Source organism: Molothrus ater, chromosome 2, assembly GCF_012460135.2.
Source record: "Molothrus ater isolate BHLD 08-10-18 breed brown headed cowbird chromosome 2, BPBGC_Mater_1.1, whole genome shotgun sequence".
In the NCBI taxonomy this organism is placed as follows: Eukaryota; Metazoa; Chordata; class Aves; order Passeriformes; family Icteridae; genus Molothrus; species Molothrus ater.
The window spans coordinates 68,396,457-68,419,635 of NC_050479.2; the positions used below are offsets into that span (position 1 = coordinate 68,396,457).

Genomic DNA, 23,179 nt, shown 5'->3' on the forward strand with positions numbered 1-23,179 from the left:
TGCCAAGACTGATAAATTTTTTCTGCCCTAAGCAGAGGATGGAGCAGGGGTTCCTCTCTCATGACTTGCTTTCTCCTAATTTGTTCATACAATTCCAAAGCTTTATGTATCATTATTTTAATTGCGAATGGCAAACTAATGAGCAGAACTTTCTTTGATGGTCAGAATGCCATATAAAGAGATGCATGGAATGAAAGTAAACAATTCAAAGGGATTTTATCTTCCAGTGTCTAAGACAATGCTGAAGAAACTGTAAAAAAATAGAATATGAGATTCTTACAGCATTTTTCACTGCAATTTTGGATTATTCTGTTTAGGCATCAAAATTATTTGAAATTGGAAACTGAAAACTTTCTATCTTATGATGTAACTCTAAATAATGGCACCACTAGGTTGAAAATATTCTCCTGTCAAATCCTTTTAAGGAAGGTGTCTAGCAGCAAATTTCTGCTGCTAGTAGTTTGAAATTGTACCAAAATTGGCAATCGTGATTTACTATTGAACATCAACCCCCACATTATCAATGTGTGTGTGTGCATATCTGTGTGAAAGTATGTACAAAAATACACTGGAAAATATATCCAAGTCTGCAGCCTAAGCGAAAATTTTTCAGCTTGCTTTCTGGAAACACAGAAAGTAGGTCAGCACATATTCCAAAATAGCACATCAGCACTGAAAGAAAAAGTAGTATATCTGTACCTTTGGACTTTTTAGCTCATCTCTCTGTAGGGGGAAATGGAGGATAAAACCTTTTTTCTTATTCTACTATATGTATAAGAAAAAATTGCTTACACTTAAAAAGGCCCCCAAATAAGCCACCTACATGGGTAAAATGTTGTCTGTTTTAATCAAAGCAAAACAACATTGAGTGGAACCATTTAAGCTTTATCTAAATATAACCAAGGGAAAAGCCAGGATGTTTAAAATGTGTTTAAAATGTTGTACTGGATATGTATCACATGCTGTTCCTTGTACATCTTGTTCCTTGTATCAAAAACCTATTTGGTAAAATATTTACTTAGGAAATAACAGCATACTGTCTGTGATTTTGTAGTTCATCTAATGAGGATTTTTTTTTTTAGTATTTGCTGTTACAATAAGAATTGCTGCCTATTTGTGATATCTTTGATGCTAGACACACTCTTAAGAAAAATATTTTCTTTTATTTATTCTCCACCCACTCCCAATTTTAAGGAACCAGAAAGCTAAAGCAAAAACCAAATTACTTAAGCACGCACACATCTTATAGCTATAGAGATTCTTAAGAATTCTTCTGGAATTAATATTGACAAACTCCTTTCCTGAACTATTAACAGTTCCGTAACATGAAAGGAAAACCAAAATCCACTCTTAGGCAATATTAAATAATGCTTATCAGTTGTAAAATATCACCTGATTGAGGTCAGTATCAATACTGTTGGCTTCAACATGTTGCATGATGCTGATATGTTTCCCAGAAGAGATATCAAGCTAGAACACTGATATATCTAATTAGGAAAAAATTATATTGCCTCCCTCAAATTCCAAGTGTCAGTCTTCATTTGGATCTCTGCACTAGATTAAAATGAATGCTTGAGAGGTACTGAGCATTAGTAGCACGACCTTTTAAGTTCAGTGATTTCTATGCAACCAGCAGGAATGCCTAGAAATAACAAAACAAGTCTATTTTTAGCCTCTTCATTCTCTGGGGCTTTTTCTCTTGCTTATTTTTTTAACTACTGCTATGTTTGTGTTCCATCTCAATTCTTGGGCACTTAAGTCTAATTTATTTTCTTGTATCATTCAGACCTGTTTAAATATCACATCCTCCAGTTTGTGAAGTATTATAACCCATGTATATATGTACATCATTTAGGCAGTTAGAGAATTGGATCTTCCACAGGGCCAGGCCTTCCAAGAGGGGAAATCAAAATGGAGAACAACTTCCTGAACCTACAGCTGCTGGGATCTGCACTTTTCTTTCACTCGGTAAACTGATGCTAGCTATCAGAAGTTAAGTAAAAATCAGGACCTTCCTAGGTAACACAGGCTTCACAAATAATTGAGTCAAGAAATTATGGAATTTTTAAAACTCTGATAAATGAAGCCAAAGTAGTAAAAAAAAATAAAATGGTTGAAGTTTTAAGCCCTGTGAGGTCTCTACCTTGCAAAATTTTAAAACTCTAGCCTAGCAAACAAAGTGCATAATTAAACATGATTAATTGCATTCCTAGATTACTGCCAGATAGCTTGTCACATGCCTTGCTGGGTATAAATGCACAGTTTTCATTTGTTACTTCTAAAAACCAAAGGCACAGAGCTAATTGAGTTCAATTTACAGCTCAACACATATACTATTAAAATATCATTAGAGCAAATAAAACAAATAGCATAAATTTACAGTGAAGTATTAAAATAAATAAGGGAAAATAAGGCAGTTGTATTTATGAGTAGCAACAGATATTATCTCCCTTCTCCCTACCACTCTCTTGTTGAGGCCAGCACTGTCATCCTCCAAAACCTGAGAGATCTATGGGAAGATAATAGGTCACACATTCATCAGACTTCAGTACTGCTAATTTTTCTGACACGCAACCAGTGTGATTAAAAAAATAACACTGCCCTAGTTAAATGGTACTAAACCAGCTCCTCAGTTCCCTGGGAGTTTTGCTAAACTGTAGAAGAAATTTCACAACAGCTTGTTATGTCATTTGGTCTCATTTCCCTTTAGAAAATAAAAGCCCACAAATAGGTTTGCATATTCACATAGTTCCTTCTCTGAGTTCAAGGACACTTACAAGACACCTGCTAATATGCCAAATTTGTATTCATTGAAGTGGGAAGCCTGCTGCCATGAGATACCATTTCCACCCAGAAGCCATTAGCTTAACTGCTGAGACAGGGGTTTCTTCTCAAACTGCTTCATGAAGGAGATACATAAGTATAACCAGTTCTTTGAGGGATAGTAGAACAGGTAAACTAATCCTGAAGTGGTCAGATCTAATATTTTCTGAGCTTGTTTAAACCTGGAGGTCTTAGAATTACAGTTGCAAGGTAGTCTAGGAAACAGCTCCTGCATTTCCCAGCTTACCAGCCTGTTATTCCAAGAGCTGTACTTTTCCAGACCAGAGTCACCAGGCACTCCTTCCCTCCTGGCTCACGTGGTGCAATGATACGTGTTCAATCTTGTGCCTGGAGCACTGGGGATTGTGCTCTGCACTCCTGGGGCTGCACTGCTCTACAAGAGGTAGATATCTCCCTTACACCCTTCAGAGACTGTCATGGGATTTTCCTATTGTTCCAACGATGCACCAGGTTGAAACTGGACATGCTGCTGGGAAGATGTGTCCCCAGCCCCACCTCTAGCCAAAGCAAACTTACAGTCTTGGCCAAATGGAGCCCTTTTCATGTCAGCTGTAAGATACACATCACAAATGTACAGAACAACTTATCTCTAGGCAATGAAAATAACTATCTTTGCAGTGATCATAAAGGTCCAGAACACATATCACACATTTACAGATCTCTGTGCTCTACAGCATAAATGCATCCTTTTACTTGTTTTGATTTGCACTGTCTTGGATAAAAACCACACTACATCAAAATAAAATAAGCACCGAATAATAAATGGCTTTATAATAATTGTCCCAATGCACTGAAAACCATAATCCATAAATCTAGGAAAGCTGAAACAGAAATACCTGTATTTAAGCAATCAACAAAGAAAATAACATAACTACATCATTGAAAAGGCTGTGACCCTGTCAAGAGTCTTTACAGTACTGCTCTTTAAAAGCAAAAGAAAATATTTCACCGCCCCCATTGGAGTAGAACTGGGAGCACTATAGAAGCTAGCACTCCAGGAGAAATTCTGCTAACAATGTCACCTGATGTGGCTTATAGCCGACTACACAGCAAAATTAATTGTCTCCAAGATCTATGACAGAAGGACTAAATACAGCCTAGCAGTCATTTAAAACTAATACAACCTTCTTTCTAGTGGGAAAAGAAAGGCTTTGTTTTGTTCAAGAGGACACTGATGTACTCATGTTGCTGTATATTTTTCCCCTGGCTCCTTGGTATATAAATGCATGGCAGCAATTGCAGCTATTTAATATCCTTTAACTAGTACATGTGCAAAATGCTTGTTCATCTGTTTTCCAGCAACGTATCAGCATTAACAAAACCAAATATAGAGACATAAAACAAGTGAGAAAAATTATATACAAATATAGACAACTCTTTGTTATAAGGAATTTCAGCCCCAGGAAGGCTTTAACTAAACACTTGCACTGTATCAGATTTGTTAAAAGCCACAAGTTTCTTTAGCTCCTGGTGATGGCTTGCCACTTTTCAACAACGTTAAGACAAAGATTCTACAAATATCTGTAATAAAGTATGCAGAGTCTCATGTCACATGTGATAGTCTTAATATAGCTTTGTAATTCATTTTTAAAGTCAGGTCATAAGAACCCAAAACTTGTCATTGCCAAATATTTAAATTTATGCTCACAATCTTTTTTGGTAAGAGCCACATATACATGAGCTTCCAAATATCAATCTACGTGTTTGATATTCTTCATACCTATGCAAAAGACTTTTAACTATTTACTAAAAATGTTAGAATAGTTGCCAAACCTATTCAATAAAGAAATGCATTAATACCTAGAATTTATTATCAGTCTTACCAGAAAAATCTCATGTAAATCCATTATGACTACATAATTAATGCAAAGTCTTACCTTTCCCTGAAGCAACAGTTTCCAGCAGTGATCTTTCTTAATGCTTTAATTCTGCAATGTAATCTTCATAAATAGTTTTCTGTTTCAGGCAGAGATGGGTTAACTGCAAGCAGTCTGGATGCTACCTTGATTGCTTCCTGGAGATCACTGTTTTGCTTTGAGAGCCATCACAACTACCTAGGAAAAATAAAAGCCAACCCTCAGTCACCTGGATAGTGTGAAATATTACTGCTCCCAGATTAAACCAAAGATATAAAACAAATCGATGTCTTAAAACATGATGTTAAATTTGTATTTATCTATCAAACATTTCATAACAGATGCCATTAAAAGAACTATTGCATGCTTTCTTGCCAGGATTCATGTTCTTGGATAGAGACATAAAACAAGTGAGAAAAATTTATATACAAATGTCATGCATTTTTTAAATTACAACTTGTCATTACACTGAATATATGAACAATAAACTAGACTTGAAACTAGACCTTTCTTTTTGAAGATTTTTGGTCAGAAGCTATAAGCAACAGCAAAAACTGAGTTATGCTGTAATTCCTTACGCAGAAGCAAACAGAATGGTGCCTATGGAAAAAAAAAAAGGGCTGGAAGTAGGAATGCACTTTGGTCTATTTGGTCCTGCTGCAAGGTCCCTATTACAACAGGAAACATATTCCTGTTTGGTGCAAATACAGGCATCTGGCTGCCAAAAGGCTCTGATGTTGAGACTACCACCTGCAAAACCACTGGCAGCAGATGCAGATACCACACTTGGGAGGGAGAGCACTATCCCATGATGGGTATGCCCAGAGGCGGAATTGCCAAGTCCAAGTTGAATCTTGTTACTGTGAAAGCAGTTTGAATATTCTCTGGGAGCTCAAGAAACGATGATGCTATGTACATCTGTGACATGAGTAAGACACCTTGTTTGCTAACTTGAACATGAAGTGCAACTACACAAGGCCTTGTCCAACCAAAGCACTGAATACCTCCAAGGACAGAGACACACTTCTCTGGAGAGCCACAGTGCTGTCAGGGCAGCCTTTTGAACAGTGTATCTCCACCTGCATACTCCAGATCCATGGCAGCAAATAGGACAGTCCATCTCCCCCTCGACTTGTTCGGCCCCATGAAATGTTTGACAGAGCATGTAATTAAATGATCTACTGAGCTGATAGTAACAAATGATAATGAGTTGTCGTCTATCTCATAAGGGGGTGTTTTACAACCTGTCTCCTCTCCCCACCCCTTCACCTGACAACAGGAACCACCCTTGCCACTTCAGCATGCATCATTAAATGGGTTAGACATCCTGATTTCTCTGTTTGGTGCCTTTATCCTTCTGCATAGCCCTTTGCAGCTGATGTCTATAAAAATACAATAATACCTCTGTCCACACTTAAAGTAGCACTACTGTAAGTCTGAATAATTCTCTTCTGGCATGTTTATCAGGTTTCCTGAACGTTAAGAGTATCTGACTGTGGCATCTGAGTAAAATAATTCAGAGAGACACGGCGGTCATAGACCTGCTCCTTCAAAATTTGTGCAGATTTGAGTATTTTTTTCTAAGTTATACTCCAAATGCATATTAAAGATAAGGCTCTATTGTTTAGATGCATTTTGGTTTTGTAATGTAAGAAATGACAGACAATAGATCTGACAGGTTACTGAAACCACCCTATTTTCATCTCCTGGGAGATGCTGTCAGAGACATACAAGAATTTTGGACAAAAATAGGTTATCAAGTTTTAAAATCATAAAAGGAAGTCCCAATGACATGGAATACTTTAGGTTGTCATTGTCAGTAAAGAGAGCAGATTTAGGCATCATCCATCACACCTGTGCAGTAAGGAGAGACTGCATGTTAGAAGCAATCACCTACTTTTGTATATCCCTGTCACAAAATACACTTTTCAGTCTCTGGTAACCTGAAGCCATTATCCTGTGCTCTGGGAGAGGAGGATGGTCTGGAGAAGAAGGAGAAAGAGCTTTCCATACCAGACACAGTGTAATTACTGACTTTCATGGACATTACTTCAAAGAACAGGGACAACCTGAAACAAGCAGTCTCAAGCGAAACATTGCAATCCTTTGCAGACACACCACCTTTTTAGTCCAGTGTGCAAAGGGCACAGTCTCCTCTACAAACTGAGGAAAACCAGATCCTGAACAAGGACAAAAATGAGGAATCTGAAATAAAGTATAGTATGGAAATAATTCATTCAACTGTGAAGTGTTGCACAATGATTTGTCATATGCTAACTAACTTTTTATTCGTTCTCCTTGAACAATTCCATTGTAAGTATGCTATTTCTACCCAGGTATTATTTACACCAAACCATGACTTTCACAGATCTGTGGTTTGCTCCATCAGCCTCATTAAATAATATATATACAATAACATATGTACACAAGTCACAGAAATAATTGATACTTCCACTGTGCCCAACTTTTTCTTCTGAAAAAGGAGAATTTTTATTTGTGTCTTTTTTAGTAGTAAAGAAAATTTTGAAATGCTCTAAGTAGGTACACATTGCTCTTGTAAATATTGCTAAACGTGTATTCCTGAAATAATCTTCATAACATGTAATAATCTTTAGAAGTATCAAAATTATGATACTAAAGGTACAAAAAATGCACTAACTTCATAGCTGTACAGTAAGACATGCCAACTAAGAGGTTTGTAAAAATGTGCCTTGTTCTCCAGAAACAACAAAAAAGAGCGATGGTAAGAGCCACATCACTCCAGCACCCTCTGTTGGCCCTCAGGCAGCATGGTACTTTGTGCACACTTAATATCAGTTGTTGGATCCTGAATCTGTGACAAAGATTCTTTTACAGAAAAAGATACATGAAAAGCAAACAGAAACCTACTATGCCACCCAGTCCTATGCATAAAATCTTCCAGCTATATACCACAACATAGTTTAGTATCAGATTTCTCAGTATTGCTGGATCAGTCATGCATTAGCCCATCTTTGCAGATATTTATAACTGATCTAACTTCAAGGGCAAAATGTTCTTTGCAAGCCCTGTGTGTGTCTGATATTTCTGACAAACACCAATAATAAATGGCACCTTGCATGCAGCTCTCACTAATAGAAACAACAGCTCTACAGAAAGAACAACTCTTTTTATGGAACATTATTCACTGTGGCTACTGAGAATGAGCAACGCTTATATTATGCAGAATATCATCCACAAAAGAAAGTGCTCCAATCAGGTCTCATCAAGCACACAGAATAAAGTCCAGATGCCAGATACAAGGTGATCTAAATATAAACTCCCTCCACTGTGCACAGCCAGATGGTGTAATTTCCAGAAGCAAAGGCCCTTAGCCCAGCGAGCCTGGCAGCTGCTTCGCAAAGCCGGCTCAAAGCTTTGCAAAGGCAGATGTGAAGTTGCAGTGGGGAGCAGAGAGGAAGAGGAAGGAGGAAGCAGGAGGGCTGAGATGGAGAAGCAGTGTGCTCCCATGGAGCTGGCGGGGGGTATGGGTGGTAAGAGCCACTTCTGAGAAAAACCACCCAGGGTGGTGACTGGGGCTGCCTGGTCCTTTCTGGCCCCTCAGTGTGTGAGAACAGGGCAAAGCAGCCTATGCCTGGCTGTGCAGCAAGAGGCAAAGACCTGCTGCCCGGCCATCCCACAGTCCTTGAACCACCTCTGAAAAAGAGCCACAAGCAAAGGGGAGGCAGGACACCAGCAGATCTCATGGAGCTGTCTGTCTGCTCTCACCAGCCAAGCAGTTCAGTAACTGCCTACATTATCTCCCTACAGCTAAGCCAACACTGGCCAAAACCCAAAAATAAAAACAAACAAAAGAGCTTTTCTTCACTGATCTTAATGACAGGGAAAAATTTATTCTCAAAAATGTCATCAGCTATTGCAAACCTGCTCCTTTCACTGCCTACTTCACACCTTTAACCTCTCTACAGTTCTGTATCTCCTTAGTTTTGTTTTCACAGCATCCTGTCTGCTCACCTGAAATTCATACCCACTGTCTCACCACAATTCCAGGCTCTCTTCTCTGCTTTTTTTCTTTCCCATGTGCAGCTTCACATGATTATCTCCTAATATTTCAATGTTTATCAACTTTAGGATGGTGCTAATAAACAATGTTTGATAACAATCTCCAGAACATGCAGAAATGCATACAAACTTTTTACCAAACAAATCTGTGGTACTATTTGTCAGAAAGCATTACTACCCTATTTCAAATATTTACACACATGCTTCTACTTTGGGTAATTTATATTATACCACTTAACTAGGATGGAGAAATCAGATTGATTTGGAATGTCAAGATCTGAATTATTAGAGTCAAATGTTTATTGCACAGAACAAACTAGAAACTACCTCACAAAATCTATGCAGTTCATTTGAGGTCACTGACTAACCAGTCCAAGAAGCCAGAGGTGGACCCAAACTGAATCCACATTCCCAAACCTCAAAACTGAAAGAAAAACCACAATAGAGCACTGCATTTTCCATTTTCAGGAGTTACTATTCTCACAGTTATTTTCAGGCATTTATATTCTGGCTTTATACTAGTTTCTGCTGGTAGATTCCTTTCTCTTTATCTGTTCTGTTATTTTAAAACAAATTCAATGCCTCATTTTTTCCATGTTTAAAAGGTCTGGATCCAAACAGTAAATGGTAGGAGTTACTTCCTTTAGGATTTGGCTGTCATTAGGTAGCTGACTAGGGCTGCAGTAGCCTGTTCAGGAACAGGTTACTTATGCAACCACGTTCCTCTGCTTAGCAACCCCAAGGGTGGAGTCCAAAACAGCAACTGCACCAGCCACATTTTGCAACTAAAGTGAAGGAGAAAAAAGAAAAAGAGAGACAGGAATGGGAAGTGCAAGGGGAAATAGCATTTTTCTTCATGAGAAATGTAACTTTCTAAGAAAAGAAGGCAACAAACAACATAGAAGAAGGAATCAAAAGCAACTAAACTATTTCTCACTCAGAGTGGTAATTACTTATGAGATCATAATATGATAATGATTCTTAAGTGAAATAATTCATGCAGAGAACACATTAATCCCTGCAAAAGATCATGTAAATACTTTGCTATTCTTGCACTAATCTTCTCTTTCCACTGAATGCTGAAAAAAATCTTCACTTACAATAAAATGCTTCACTTACAATAAGATTTAAAAAAATGTTCCTGGTTAAATAGCTGAACATGTTAAATACTTACAGAGAAAGGTTCAGTACTAGCATCTTTGTGTCAAGATGTTAAATTTTTAAAAGTGAAGGCAAACATTAAAGATACTGTTGACAATTTTAGGAATAAAATTAACTATTTATTTAATTTACTACATTTGTGCTGGTTAACAATAGGCATAATTCCAGGATATAATACATTATTTTGAAGATTTATAAATAAACATTCTGTGAAAGAATCAATGAAACCAGTACTTCAAACAGCAGTGTATGAAGAAAACCCAAAATTAAAAACCCCACAAAACTACCCAAAACTATTTGGGTACACAAAATAGTACCACTTTTGTGTTCATAAAAAATTGTTCCAGTTAATGATTTTCCCAGCCTCAACAAATTCAAGTCTTTCTCTATTTGGCCAGGAACTGATTATGTACCACAGAGACAATAAGCTTAGCTGGGGACCACTTGTATTAATATAGAAGTTACATTTTTTATTTTTTAAAGTATTTAATACAGAAGGGAGAAGCACATCTCTGAGCAGCAGGGATGCACTTGGCCAGCCCATGGAGTGCAATGCCCCACCAGGAACATCTGTGCTTGCTTCAGAGCAGCTACACAACCCCTTTGGTCTAGGGGCTGGAAGGAGCAGAGCTCTATCACTTGCCCACATCCACCCAAGAAGCTGCTCTTTTGAGTGTTTGGTTTGGCCTGGCAGGCCCAGGCAGCCTGCAGCTCTGAATTGGTGCTAAAAGCTCAGAAAGGTAGCGTGAGCATTTCTGCTGGTCCAGCTCGCACTGCACATGCAGCTCCAGCGCTCGTGCTTTCCCCCCATGCTCTCACAGACAGCTGGTACTGCTCTTCATTTGTACTCCAGCCCTCACCCCAACACAGTCTCTCACACAGGAGCCTTCTCAGGTAACCATGTTGCTTCACACAGTAAGTAAATGCTTATTTAGTAAGAACTACTCATTTAGTAAATACACTAAATGAAGAGTTGAGATGCATCATTCATGCTGTGAAACAGATTGATAAACACACCAGCAGGAAGGCACAGCTCTCTGATGTGTTATTACACAGTCTCTAGAGCTCAACTTGGCAGACTGTTTCTTACCAATTATACATAAGATAATGTGCTTCTTTAACATTGACCTAATTAGTGACAAACCTTACTAATAGACTGTATACCTGTATGACCTGATTACTATTAGCAAAGGCAGTTTGCTATAAAGCAAACTGTGGTCCTAGAGACATTTACTTAATTCACTGACAGAAAAGAAGATAGTGATAAAAAATAAACACCTCAACAACTATGAAAAATTGCTAAGTGAAGGCTAGGATCAACCTTGACTGCCAGCAGGGTGGCAGTACCTGGATTATTGTCCCCCGCTGCGGTCACTGACAGCTCCAAGCCTGCTCTCTGGAGACTCCACATTGATGAATACTTCGAGAGTTACCATCAATAAATGCCACCCCGTTCTAGTTTTAAACTCTCATGACTATTTCATAAGAGGACATATCAAAACCCAACAGCTCTAGATACATTTCCCCTCAAAACTGCCTGTCAGTCTTGATAACTTGCATTTGTCAAGGAGTTCAGAAGTGAAAAGGACCAAATCAGACAGTATTCTAAAAGGGTCCTAATGTCTATGGTAGAGGATTAAACCAACCACAATGAAACAACTCAAAAACCAAAACAAAAAACAACCCAACCCTTCTTCTATTTCACATTAACTTTCATTGGGAGAACTTGAGCACAGCCAACACAAGAGAGCTAGTGAAACAGAGAAGAACGTAGGATGACAGAATCTGATTTTCCAGCATCAGGCCTGATTTCTTCCTGGTGAAAGGGATCACATAACCCATGGCCACATTGGGACTCAAAGCAATAAAAAGAAAGCACTTAAAGGTAAAGAATTTTCTACATGTGACTAAAAGGCTTCCTACTGCAAGAATCTCTAATGGTCAAACAAGTGTTGGTTTGGTGACTACAGCAAGAGTGAAGGTCCATTTGAATAAAAAATTGAAAAATAATCCCCTTATTAAAAAACTCATATTTTTGATTGGAGACAAAAATCTAATCTTCTACTAGTGATGTGGCTACTTTGATGTGGCTGGCAGCAATAGTATTCATTTAGGAACCACTACTTTTGTTTTGCTAGTTTTAATTAAATTCAATGTCTAAAATGGCATTTCATTAAATAACTTTCCTTTTTCTGAACTTCCTCCCCATGCTGTTTTGATTATTCAGATATGGAAGCAACTTCAGTGACCCAGACAATGGGTCATGCAACTTTCAATAAATAAACTCTGATGAAACTCTTACACAGTCTGTACAACATCCTGAACAAGATTAAGACCTGAACTTTTTCAGCTTGGAAGCACAAGTATGAAGAACAACTTGAAAGATGGTACCAAAAAGTGTAGAACAGAAACCTATTTTACAGAGACCCTTTCATGATCTGCAAATATTTTGTCAGCAGCTAAGTAGTTTAAGAAAAGAAACAAAACACCCACTTCAGCCAGTACTTTCACTTCATGTCATAAAATAGCCATCTCTTTAGTTTAAGTTTCCTTTGTCTAACTAATAGGCAAATTCTTTAGTACAGCATTATTTTTTTCTTTTTCCATCTCAAGTAACTCTAGCGTTTTAGATATAGAAGAGTAGAAATTGAATAATAAATATAAATAACAACCAAACAAGGCCTCCCCTTGACTTAGAATTTATGTATACATCTGTTATGTCTTTACACTTAAAGTACACTCCTTCAAAGTGAATAATTAAGAAGAAAGACTAACAAAAATAGCATGTAAGTCACTTCTAGTTGTAATATCAATCAGTTTACAGCCCACTTACTTATGAAAATACTTAAAGCCAAAAAAAGACCAAAAAAGAAATACAAAACCAAACTCCAGGTGCCTAGACTTGGTAATATGAGTGGTCTAAATAATATTTTTAGTGAGTGAATTTTCTAGATGTCACATTGATGGCAATCTCAAAAATGAAATCAAGGATCAGAATCATTAAAGATTTCCAAAACAATAGATAAATTAAAAAGAGACATTCTGCTGTAAAATTCTTATTTAAATTACTTCATTCAGAAAAATTAAACAATTCAGAAAGTATCTGTAAGAACACCTTTATATTTGCAATCAGTATTGCTTTTTTGGTTGTACAATAAACCACTATTAATCATGCTTCAGAATAAAGCAAGCGATACCTTATTTGAAAGTCACACCAATAAAACAAGATGAACATGTATCTTGAGTAAACAACCTTAAAATTATTAATAGTGAGTATATCTCACTATTAATATCTCAAAATTATCAATAGTGAGTCCTTAATGTGCTGCTCTTCTCCACCATGCTCAGAAGATCCAGACCTGTTTGTCTCTGAGAGTGAAGCCTCTGATAAATGTCTACTACTCTATCATAAAAAGAGAAAACTACATCATATAGTTCCACGTTTTGAGAGAGAAACTTGAAAATATCTGTGCTTTGCAATACTCAGTACTATCTGCTTTTCTGAAAAACAACCCAAACCAAACCAAACAACCACTTATAATGAAATAACGGAAACAAATATTAACAAACGCATGCAACTTCTGTGATAATGTTCCCCTGTATGCAAATCATAGACAGTAACATATACAGAATTCATTTATTGATGCTTAGCAACTGATATGGGAAATAAGGCATAGGAAAAAATTATGGAGATATCTAATAGAAAAACAGCAAGTACCAAGTAGCAGAAATACAGGCTTAACCCTTCACTCATCTATTAAAAAGAAGATACGCCCTCTGCCTTTTTGGAGGTGTGCACACAAAAACAGATTTCAAAGCTGCCACTTTTTTCAAGATGTTACTTTGAAACTTCTGAAGAGCTAATTAAGGAAAATAACTGTGTCTGTGGCATTTATGGAATTACACAGCTTTCCTTCATTGTGTCTAATTTTGAAATGTAATTTTTGAAATGTAATTTTAACTGACCAGTAGATCTCAAAAGCCAGCCCACATCAGCTCCATCCAGCAGAGCCTCACAGGACAGTGTGGGACTGGTCACACAAGGTGCACCTCTGCTGCCAACACTGTGATCCCAGCTCGGTGCAGCACACAAGGAACTGCCAACTGCAATATCCAGAGGGGAACCTTTGCAGCCCACAGACTTTCATTTCAAAGGGATCAACAGGAAGACAAGGACCAGACAACAGCTGCCATTCACTGAAGAGTCTCCCATTAATGATGGGGCCATGCTAAAAGATAAGTGTTTTTTATTTTTGAGGATAATTACAGTTATTAGCTTCTGATCTGTATAATTTTCGCTTCCACTTTAATTGGCAAGCTACAACTCCCTTCTTGCAAAAAGTAACCTTCACCAGTCTGTTCCCAAAGGTGTATTTATCAAGTTCACATTCCCCAATGACATGTTTATCTGAGACCTTCAACATACTGGGAAATCCTACCTTTTTTTTTTGCAATTAATAAGGATGTTTTCAAATATCAAATATAACATTGACTGAAGAATGCATAGGGAAACACAACCATTCTATATCAAAATCTTTTTGAAGAGGACCTCACAAAGTATTATTATTACATCTACAGGGATTGCTGCTTCAGATACAAAGCCTTGTTCCTTTTCTGTATAAACCCGTTTTTAAAGCATTGTGCAGGCAAGTGTGCATACAAGTACAAAAAGCAGACAAGTTTGGAATAGTTTTTTCTACACAGATCATGGTTGGTCTGTATAAAACATTCAATATATAAAACACCAATGTACTTGATTCAGTTCTGGGACAGGCAACAAAACTCTAGTCTGAACCCCCAATCTTTAAACACTTTGTCTGAGGAAAATAAGAATATTTAGACATACTACAAACCAGCTGACAAAAAAACTGCTGATCACTTTTATATGTGTGAAGTATACCTCAATGATCCTCTATCCATACTATGTTTAAGAAATTCAAACCCTCTCCCTTTCCTTTTAGCTTTTATGTCTTGATTCCTTTGTAATCATTAGTGCCAGTTTGTCTATTTTTCAACAGAAAAAAGCACAGGAAGCCTGTGCAGCTTCACAAGTTAATGAAAGAAGTCAAGTGCCTCACCATGTAATACAAATTCAAACATTTTGTTATGTGCTCTATGCTACTCCTTACTTATTCTAGGCAGTAAATGAATTAAAATTAAACCTTTAATTAAAATTAAATGAATTAAAAATTTGCCATAATTCTTTAGAGTATCTCTTAATTCTATCCTTTGACAATTGCCATCACTATTTCACAGTAACTACTGAACTAGTTTTTGTATATTGTTACAACATTCTTAAAACTTAACCAGAGATTAACCAAACTTGTAACTTACACTAGCGAACGTGCAGATGTTTCCTTTAATGAGTACTATAAAATGCCCTGCAAACTTGAGGCATCAAAAAAGTGAAAAAAATAATAAAAATAAATTATGCAGTATTTATACAGGGATTAATCCATACTGGTCATTCTTTTTCCCCCTAAGTAATTTCATTCACCTTGCAAGCAGAGAAAACAAAACCCTCAGCCTCAAGATTGTTCTACGCAAGCCAACTTCATATATTTTATTTCTTTTAAGGGGGTATATAACAAGGAAAAATAGCTCTTGCTACTGATATTTCTAAAAAGGAGTTTATGAGAAGTAATGTTTGCTACAGGGAAGACAGACTGTATTTAGAACTATTGTCTATGTTTACTGATTTCTGTCATACAATTATAAAACTAAATCACACATTCATAAAGCAAAACTTTATAAAGGCATGATGCCTGCAGTTCTTTGCTCAAGAAGATCTACAGCTTTATCCCACAAAAATTGTTTCCATTATTGTACTGAGATACCTTTGCAAAAGCAGTCAAATTTTTATCCATTTTGAAAAGGTTTGTTTTTAAACTTTATCAGGACTTAAAACTACTGTTCCTTAATTCAAGATGGTCTGGGATATCTTACTAAATTACTTCTGAGCTTAAGTTTAAAAAATTATATTACTAAATCCAGAAGGAGATAATAACATAGGCAGAAGGTTACAGCTTATCTTACTGAATTTTATGATAAACATTCTTATTTATTTGTCTTCTGTGTTAAAGAAATATAGTAATACATGCAGGCTGGCCAAATATATCCCACGCTAACAGCTTTCCATTCTGGAACTTTTTGGCTTATGCCTGAATTTTCAATCTTAGCACAGCAGTAACTGTATATTTGTGTGCTCTTCCACACATAAGTCATTGGTGCTTTACCTAGAAGTTCATGCAAAAATCTGTCACAGTCTGTGCTAATGTGTTTCTCTGAGCTTCTCTAAAGTAAAAAGCATGCATGAACATCAAAGCACGAGCTGCAAATGATCGTTTCTAATCTTAGACATGTATCAATTATTCACTAGCTTGTTCTGCTTGTGCTTTATCATATAGACTTCACCATGGCAACACTGTTCTTCCCTTCCCAGCCTTAATCAGTGAATCTGTAAACTAATATTAGACCAAGCTGCTGGATTACTCAATATTCTACTTATTACACCATGAACATGTCTTTGTTATTACATCATGAACCCTACACAACTTCCAAAATACCAATAAATTTTTATTGTTCCAATATTGAAATGGTAGCTGTCTAAGAACCAGTCAATTCCTCTCTTACTGCTAAATATAAATATATAGCTTTGAAATACCACTAGCAAAATTCAGAATGGATTTTACTGTCTGAATGCAATACCTCTTCTGTGGTCTTTTCACAAACTGGGAAATGGCTGACCTTCCAAACCTTATAAATTTTAAAGTCACTCTTCAGTTTTAGAACTATTTCACTTATTTTCAGAGAGTACCTTAATTTAAATATGTCATATCTGGCAGTCTTCTTGGTATAATCTCAACGACACAATTTCAGTGTTTTCTTTCTGTTTCTTTATGTTTTCCAGCATTATTAAACATATATGTACACATAAAAATGCATCTTTTTCTAGCTCATTTAGGCCCAACTATTTTGTCCCTTTCAGTGATTTTCTTCTAATTTCTCTCTTTTTTTGTCTAATTAGCTTTATCTTCACCCATTTCCCCTGTGTTTCTCCAACACTCTTGATACTGTTAATTCTCACTCTCTTTTAGCTGTTCCAACACACAATCATGCTTCCTTTCCCCTCCACACTGTTAAAATTGTTTATGTAGCTCATTAATCTAGAAGAGACATCCTCAATGCTTTAGTGCTGCAAGGTTTCTCCCCTCACCTTGGAAAGCAGAACAGCCAACATTTCTTGTTTCCCAACTCTTTTTACAAAGGTGTTCAACTTGTGATACCTCTGTTGGGGTCTCCAGGGAGTACAGATTAAAGTCATGCTTTTGAGCATCTCATTATCATCCTGGCAGCAATTTCTAAGGCTTTTATAATATATAAAAATCTTAATGTGTCTCTAATATGCAAAAATCTAACTGCAGTATTAACAGCATAGAAACTGTGATATACACAGAGAGTTCATGTCCCTTTCCAGTAAGTCCTTAATATTGTTCCCATATTGTTCTTGGTTAAAATGATGAACTGTGTGATATTTCCCTTACACATTCCTTATCTTCACCACAGTTAAAAGGAAGTTGCTTCACGACCACCAGACTGTCTGGCAAAGGGGGCTGTTCGCTGGCTGACGCTGGATAATGTCAAGACTGCTCTACTCTTTTTGTTTGGGAAGTGTGGGACTACACTCTGTGTCACCTTCAAGTGCTGGCAGCCTCCCTTTGGTTTCAGCTGAGATGAAGTTAATTATCCTCTTAGTAGCTGGTACAGTGTATTTTGAATTCAGTATGAGAATAACGTTAACAATGCTGTGATGTTTTGGTTGTTGCTAAGTAGTGCTCACCCTAAGTCAAGGACTTTTCAGTTTCCCATACTAGCCAGTGAGCAGGTGCACAAAAAGCTGGGACAGAGAATGATTGGGACAGTTGACTCAAACTGGCTAAAGAGATATTCCATACCATAAAACATCATGATGAGTATATAAACTGGGGGACTTGGCTGTGGGGGGAAGACTCAAAATACCATTGAAAAATGCATGTATTGGAATTTTGGAAATACTTTTTCCTGTGCATCAGTGACAAGGTCACCACACTTCCATGTTTTAAGCCAGCCAGTGATACACACATTCCCAAGACAGTTAACCCTAATGCTCCATATGAGAATATAAACAACTAGAATGCACATCTTTCAGAGAGCAGAAGCTGCTCCACCAGCAACAGAGGGCCCAGGATTATACTTACAGTTCAGCTCAGCTTATACACATTGTAAACTTCTTCTGCTTCAGCTTCCTGACTCCTGCACAAACACTAAGTCTCAGTGATCTTCAGTAATCTTCTCAGAGCTTGCCAAGGAACTGGAAGATCCTGACCACACACAAGGCAAAACTTGGGCTCTTGACTCAATCTCCTCATTCATACACTGGATAGCAGGTGCACTAAATGACATTAGGAGCCATTTCTTACCATGCAATTTGCACAATTTACAACCATGGATTATAACCCCAGTAATGAAGCACAGTACTCTCAGATCACAACACAATTTGACTACAAGACTTTGAAGAGATGGTCTCACAGACAGCCAAGCTCACTCAGCAAACAGGTCACACAAACCTAAGACAAGGTTTCAGAACTTGAACTTCAAATTGTTTAACTGTTCTAACTTCAATCCAAAAGGAGAAATGTACAATCCTACCTACACAAATTATACTTCCTAGTTAAATTATAATGGTAAAGTTACAATTCATGCAAATAAGCTGGATTTTTTAATAAAAGCCTAACTAGAGGAACTGATAATATTGAAGAAATTTTACTAGAAGTACTGAAAGCTATCAGCATCCTCAAATGAGACCTTATTGTTAAGCTTAGGATGAAACTTAAGAGCTTATTAAAAAATATGGAAAATACTTCTTTAGAGAAGAAAATGTTTATTTCAAGAAACAGCAAATAAACTAAACTGCTATTTGAAAATCTTGCCTTGAACAAACTTGGCCATTTTAACATTGTTATGTAAAAAATGCTATGTTTGTTATCTTTCGCTCTGACCACCAACTAAGTCTCAATAATCTCTTTGTTTAAGTAGTAAAATTTATATGATGAATATTAAACAAGACTGTGGTGGAATATGTTATTTTCCCATTTAATGTAGTTTTCCATCTGACCAGCAGTGAAATCCACAGGACTTTCTGAATCATACATAGCCCAATGATGGAGACTTAGTATGGGGATTTTTTAATTTAAATTGTGGAGCAATATTCCACAGCTGATATTCAAAAGTGTGAGGTTATATAAGGCAAGCTAGAGTGGATTTAGTTTCAATCTTTAAAAAAAAAAAGATTAACAACACACCCACCAAAATCTGCACTATAGAAACTAATTAAAACTTAATTCAGTTTTCAGATCTTTTAGAAAATAAAAGGCCAGACAGTTAATGGATGCAGTACATTCTGGTTATGACTGATAGGTTTAAGTGAAAATTAAATAAAAATAAAATAGTTCCAACTTAATTAAAAATAGCTACACTATCTATTCAAAAACAGATATGACTACACTCCAAATTTTAAAATTTTATATATTTGAAAGATTACTTGTCATGATAACTGGACCCAGCCCAAAATTCTATTAAAGCCTAATGCACTCAGTGATGTTGAGTGGGATTGATTCTTCCAGCAGCAGTGAGGATACAGACAAATTTAAAGGAGTTACAGTACAGCAGGCCACATCTTAGAAATTCATTAAATTATGCTCCTTGCCTCTTTAAGAGCATCAAGTGCCATAAAATTTCTGACCTTAGAATTTTTCCTCAAGACAGTTCAGAGGACACATGTCAGCAATTATTAGGATATTGTAGCTCTGGGATACTGTAACTGATTTATGTCTCTTACATGGCATTAGGGTGTTGATTTAGTTTCAAACACACACAAGTGTCCCGTGCTGCTTGAGCTGCTGCAGGTGTCAGCTGGGGAGGATACAGATCTCACATGGGTGAAATTAGTTAGCCTTTCATGGCCTTGCTTGGGACAAGCAAAACTAAGAGGCAGACCCTGAAATCTGTTCCTCACCCCCCAAATACTGAAGAAATTTGATTATACTTCAGGAAACAACAACGACAGCTTTAAAGCATTTAAGCTGGTAAATAAACAGGCTGAGAAAGAGAAAAAGAAAAGGAATTCCAACAGATCAGTCTTAGTTCATTTAGCCATATCTTGTGAAAAAACTTGTGTAAAAAATATTAAGGAGACTCGCTACAGAACACAATATCATGCCCTAGCTGGTCACCAGAATGCCTGTGATTAGCAACTTTAGTTTCTGAGTTTAATTGACATTCCTACATATAAAAGAATAAAAATAAGTATTTTTATCTCTGACAGAGATGTCAGAGCCTTTTCAGGTATAAAATGGAGATCACAACCCAGTAACATTAACTACAGAAAGTCCCCAAATCTAGTTTTAACTTCCATGGATTTATGCACAGCTGGGGGAGATGAACAAATGAACTGCAATGACTCTTGCCCTCTTTGACAGTTACGTAAGCTAAGCAGGTCAGTTCATTGAAAGTAGGCACACTGAAAGCATGAAGTCACTCAAGTTATGCCAGGACAGAAAGCATGGACTGAAATAGTTGATCTATCAGTAATATCCACAGTGGCTTTTTTGTTTGTGCACTATCTACATACAACTTACTGTATGAGGAGAGTTCATGAAATACATCAAAGACTATGGGCTGTATATCAGATTGGGCAAAAAAATCAATTAGTTCCAATGATTGGTTATTAGCACGCAGGCACAACGCACAGACTGTTCCAATATGACCATAATGGTTTTTCTTTGTGGATTTTCTTGCAGTGGCATCATTAAGTCATAGCTGTTTTAGCAAAAATTTTAAGCCATCAGAATTTCTGCTACCAAAGAAGCTCCTGTGGTGCTGAGGAACACCTGGGCACACTCACTCTTCAACACTTTATAAAAAAAACCCCAATCAAACAAAAGAAAAAAATTGCATTGTCGATCTACATGCAAAATGCCCATAATGATGAGCCAAATATTATTGTATAGAGAGCAAATGTAGTATCAAGCAAGAACACTTGACAGGTCAACACAGATTCAGTCCAGCTGATTGTATGCGTGGTTTAGCAGGCAAAAAGGATGTTTTTCCTGCAGCTACCACACTGTAGGAAGAGCATCCTTTGGTTCACTGCTCCTTTTCCTCAGAGCAGCCCACCTGTGTCCAGTGACGTGCTTCTGCTTTGATCGTGACCAGGTCTAGAGACTGGAAACCCACCAGCAGCACTGACAGCTTGATGGCAATGCCAGTCACTTCCACCTACTGTTGTTGTTACTGGATCTTTGATGTTTATGAGCAGCTCCCATTTCAACAGCAATTGTAGGAATCACTAAAGAGTGACCAAACAGCATCATTAACTTTTTTTCGATCCTGACAAATGCAAGAATGATTGACTTAAAGTAAAACTGGATCCCTCACAAATACATCTATGAAGCATATATAAGAATACTTCAAAAGGGCATATGCTGGAATATATATAAATATATATAAATAAATGAATACTTTCTCTGCTAGTCTGTATAGAGAGAGCTTCAAACACAAGATCTGTGTCTGCTACTAGAAAAAATACTTGTGTGTGCTGGGAGGAATGTGTCAAAAAGTAAAAGACTGGTGAGGACGACTGTAAATTGCTCAAAGGACCTTGCAGCTGGAATAGCCCTTGATAAACCTGTGTGAACTGCAGGCCAGTGATTCTCTAGCATTGGACCAAAACTTGACAGTGCCTGCCTCTCCACTTGTGTGCCTCTGCCTGGGTATTGCTGGGGGATCCCCCAGTTAATGAGGTAATATAATAAATAAATTTATTCTTTGTGTTCTAGCTGCAAATTTGTGTTTGTTGCGCTGCCTGCCAGTGTCAGCTCACACAGGTGGTATCTTACCCAGAGACACAACAGGAAGAAACTCTAAGAGGTCATGGTGGTGATTCCTCAGAGACAGAGGTCTGAAGTGAAGCTGGTACTTGCTCTAGCTAGGCTGTAGCTCCAGCTCTGGTATCTGCTTTGTACCACAGAGTGATGTTTGGTGCCTGGAATTATGAAGATCTCCCAGCCCAAAACTAGCACAACTCTGCACTCCTCTCAATGCAGTCATTACTTCCCATGGGCATGTGACACAGGTTACTGAAATGTTCTTTTGCTAAATGAAGGCTTATAAGAAAGCATTGAAACATGCTTCAAAAACAGCGATGTGGGTTTGTCACTCCTCTCTGTCAACGGAATCCTGCAGTGCGGAAGCTCAAAGAAAGAACACTTTGCCCACCCCTGCCCTCAAAAATTTAACTCTAAGCTTCCTTAATCACAGAGTTCCCACTGAAAGGAACACAGGAGCTATCAAAATAGCTCATGCAAGAGCTACATCTAATCCAGCATGCTGTCTGTTCATTAGCCTGCGGCAGATGGTTTGACAGAAGGTGCAAGAAATTCGTCAGCGGACAGTTCTGGATTGGGAAAGTGTCTCTTTAGTTGCTCCAACTAGTTTTGCTTGTAGTTTGAAGTGCAAGGATTTACAGAAGAAAGCACTCCAAGAATACTTAAATGTATATATTGCATTTAAGCATGTAATCTTTTGTTGTAGAAATAACAGAATCTTCTCACTGCTCAGATATTTTTGTCAGTTAATTACATAAACTAATGACACAGCATCTAAAAAGAAGTTCTTGCATACTTGACTTTTTTTAGTTTATTACACAGACTTTAGCCTTTCATCAAAAAGGATAGAGAGAACACACAATTCCCTTTCCTCATCAAGGCTATTATTCTGCATATAGTTCTAATGGGAAAAGTTTAAAAGTGCCAATCTTCTCAATCTTGCTTTATAGGAAGTGTTTCCAAAGCAAACTTATCATTGCTGACAATTTCCAACTTCTACTCTCTTTCTTGACTGCAAATGGCTTCACATAAACAGAGATCTCCATGTCTTTGCTCATAACTGGTTGGGTCAGGAAAAAAATAATTGCAGGGTCTGGCTTATCTATCAATCCATCAACACAGAGGGATATTTACTCTGATGTCCCAATGATGTATATGTATTTTATTTTATTCCATTTGTCAACGAAGTAGAACCTAATATATGTCAACACCGAATTTCACACAACAAACATTCACAAACTTATTCAGAATCTTCTGTAATTTCTGCTAAGCAAAGTAACCTGCCATCCTCAAGGATATCAACATTAACTTTTCACCCACACAGTATCACAGTACTCAATCAATAGGTAGCGA

The 23,179-nt window shown here is 37.2% G+C and overlaps 1 protein-coding gene across 1 annotated transcript in view; it reads right to left on the reverse strand.

Moving 5' to 3' along the window:
* The window catches only part of FRY (FRY microtubule binding protein), a 196,528-nt gene extending 191,630 nt beyond the window's left edge, over positions 1–4,898 (reverse strand). The window contains exon 1 of the mRNA XM_054517889.1: positions 4,722–4,898. The gene's annotated coding sequence lies outside the window, so the exon portion shown is untranslated. The remainder of the gene's footprint in view (positions 1–4,721) is intronic.
* Positions 4,899–23,179: the final 18,281 nt, after the last annotated feature.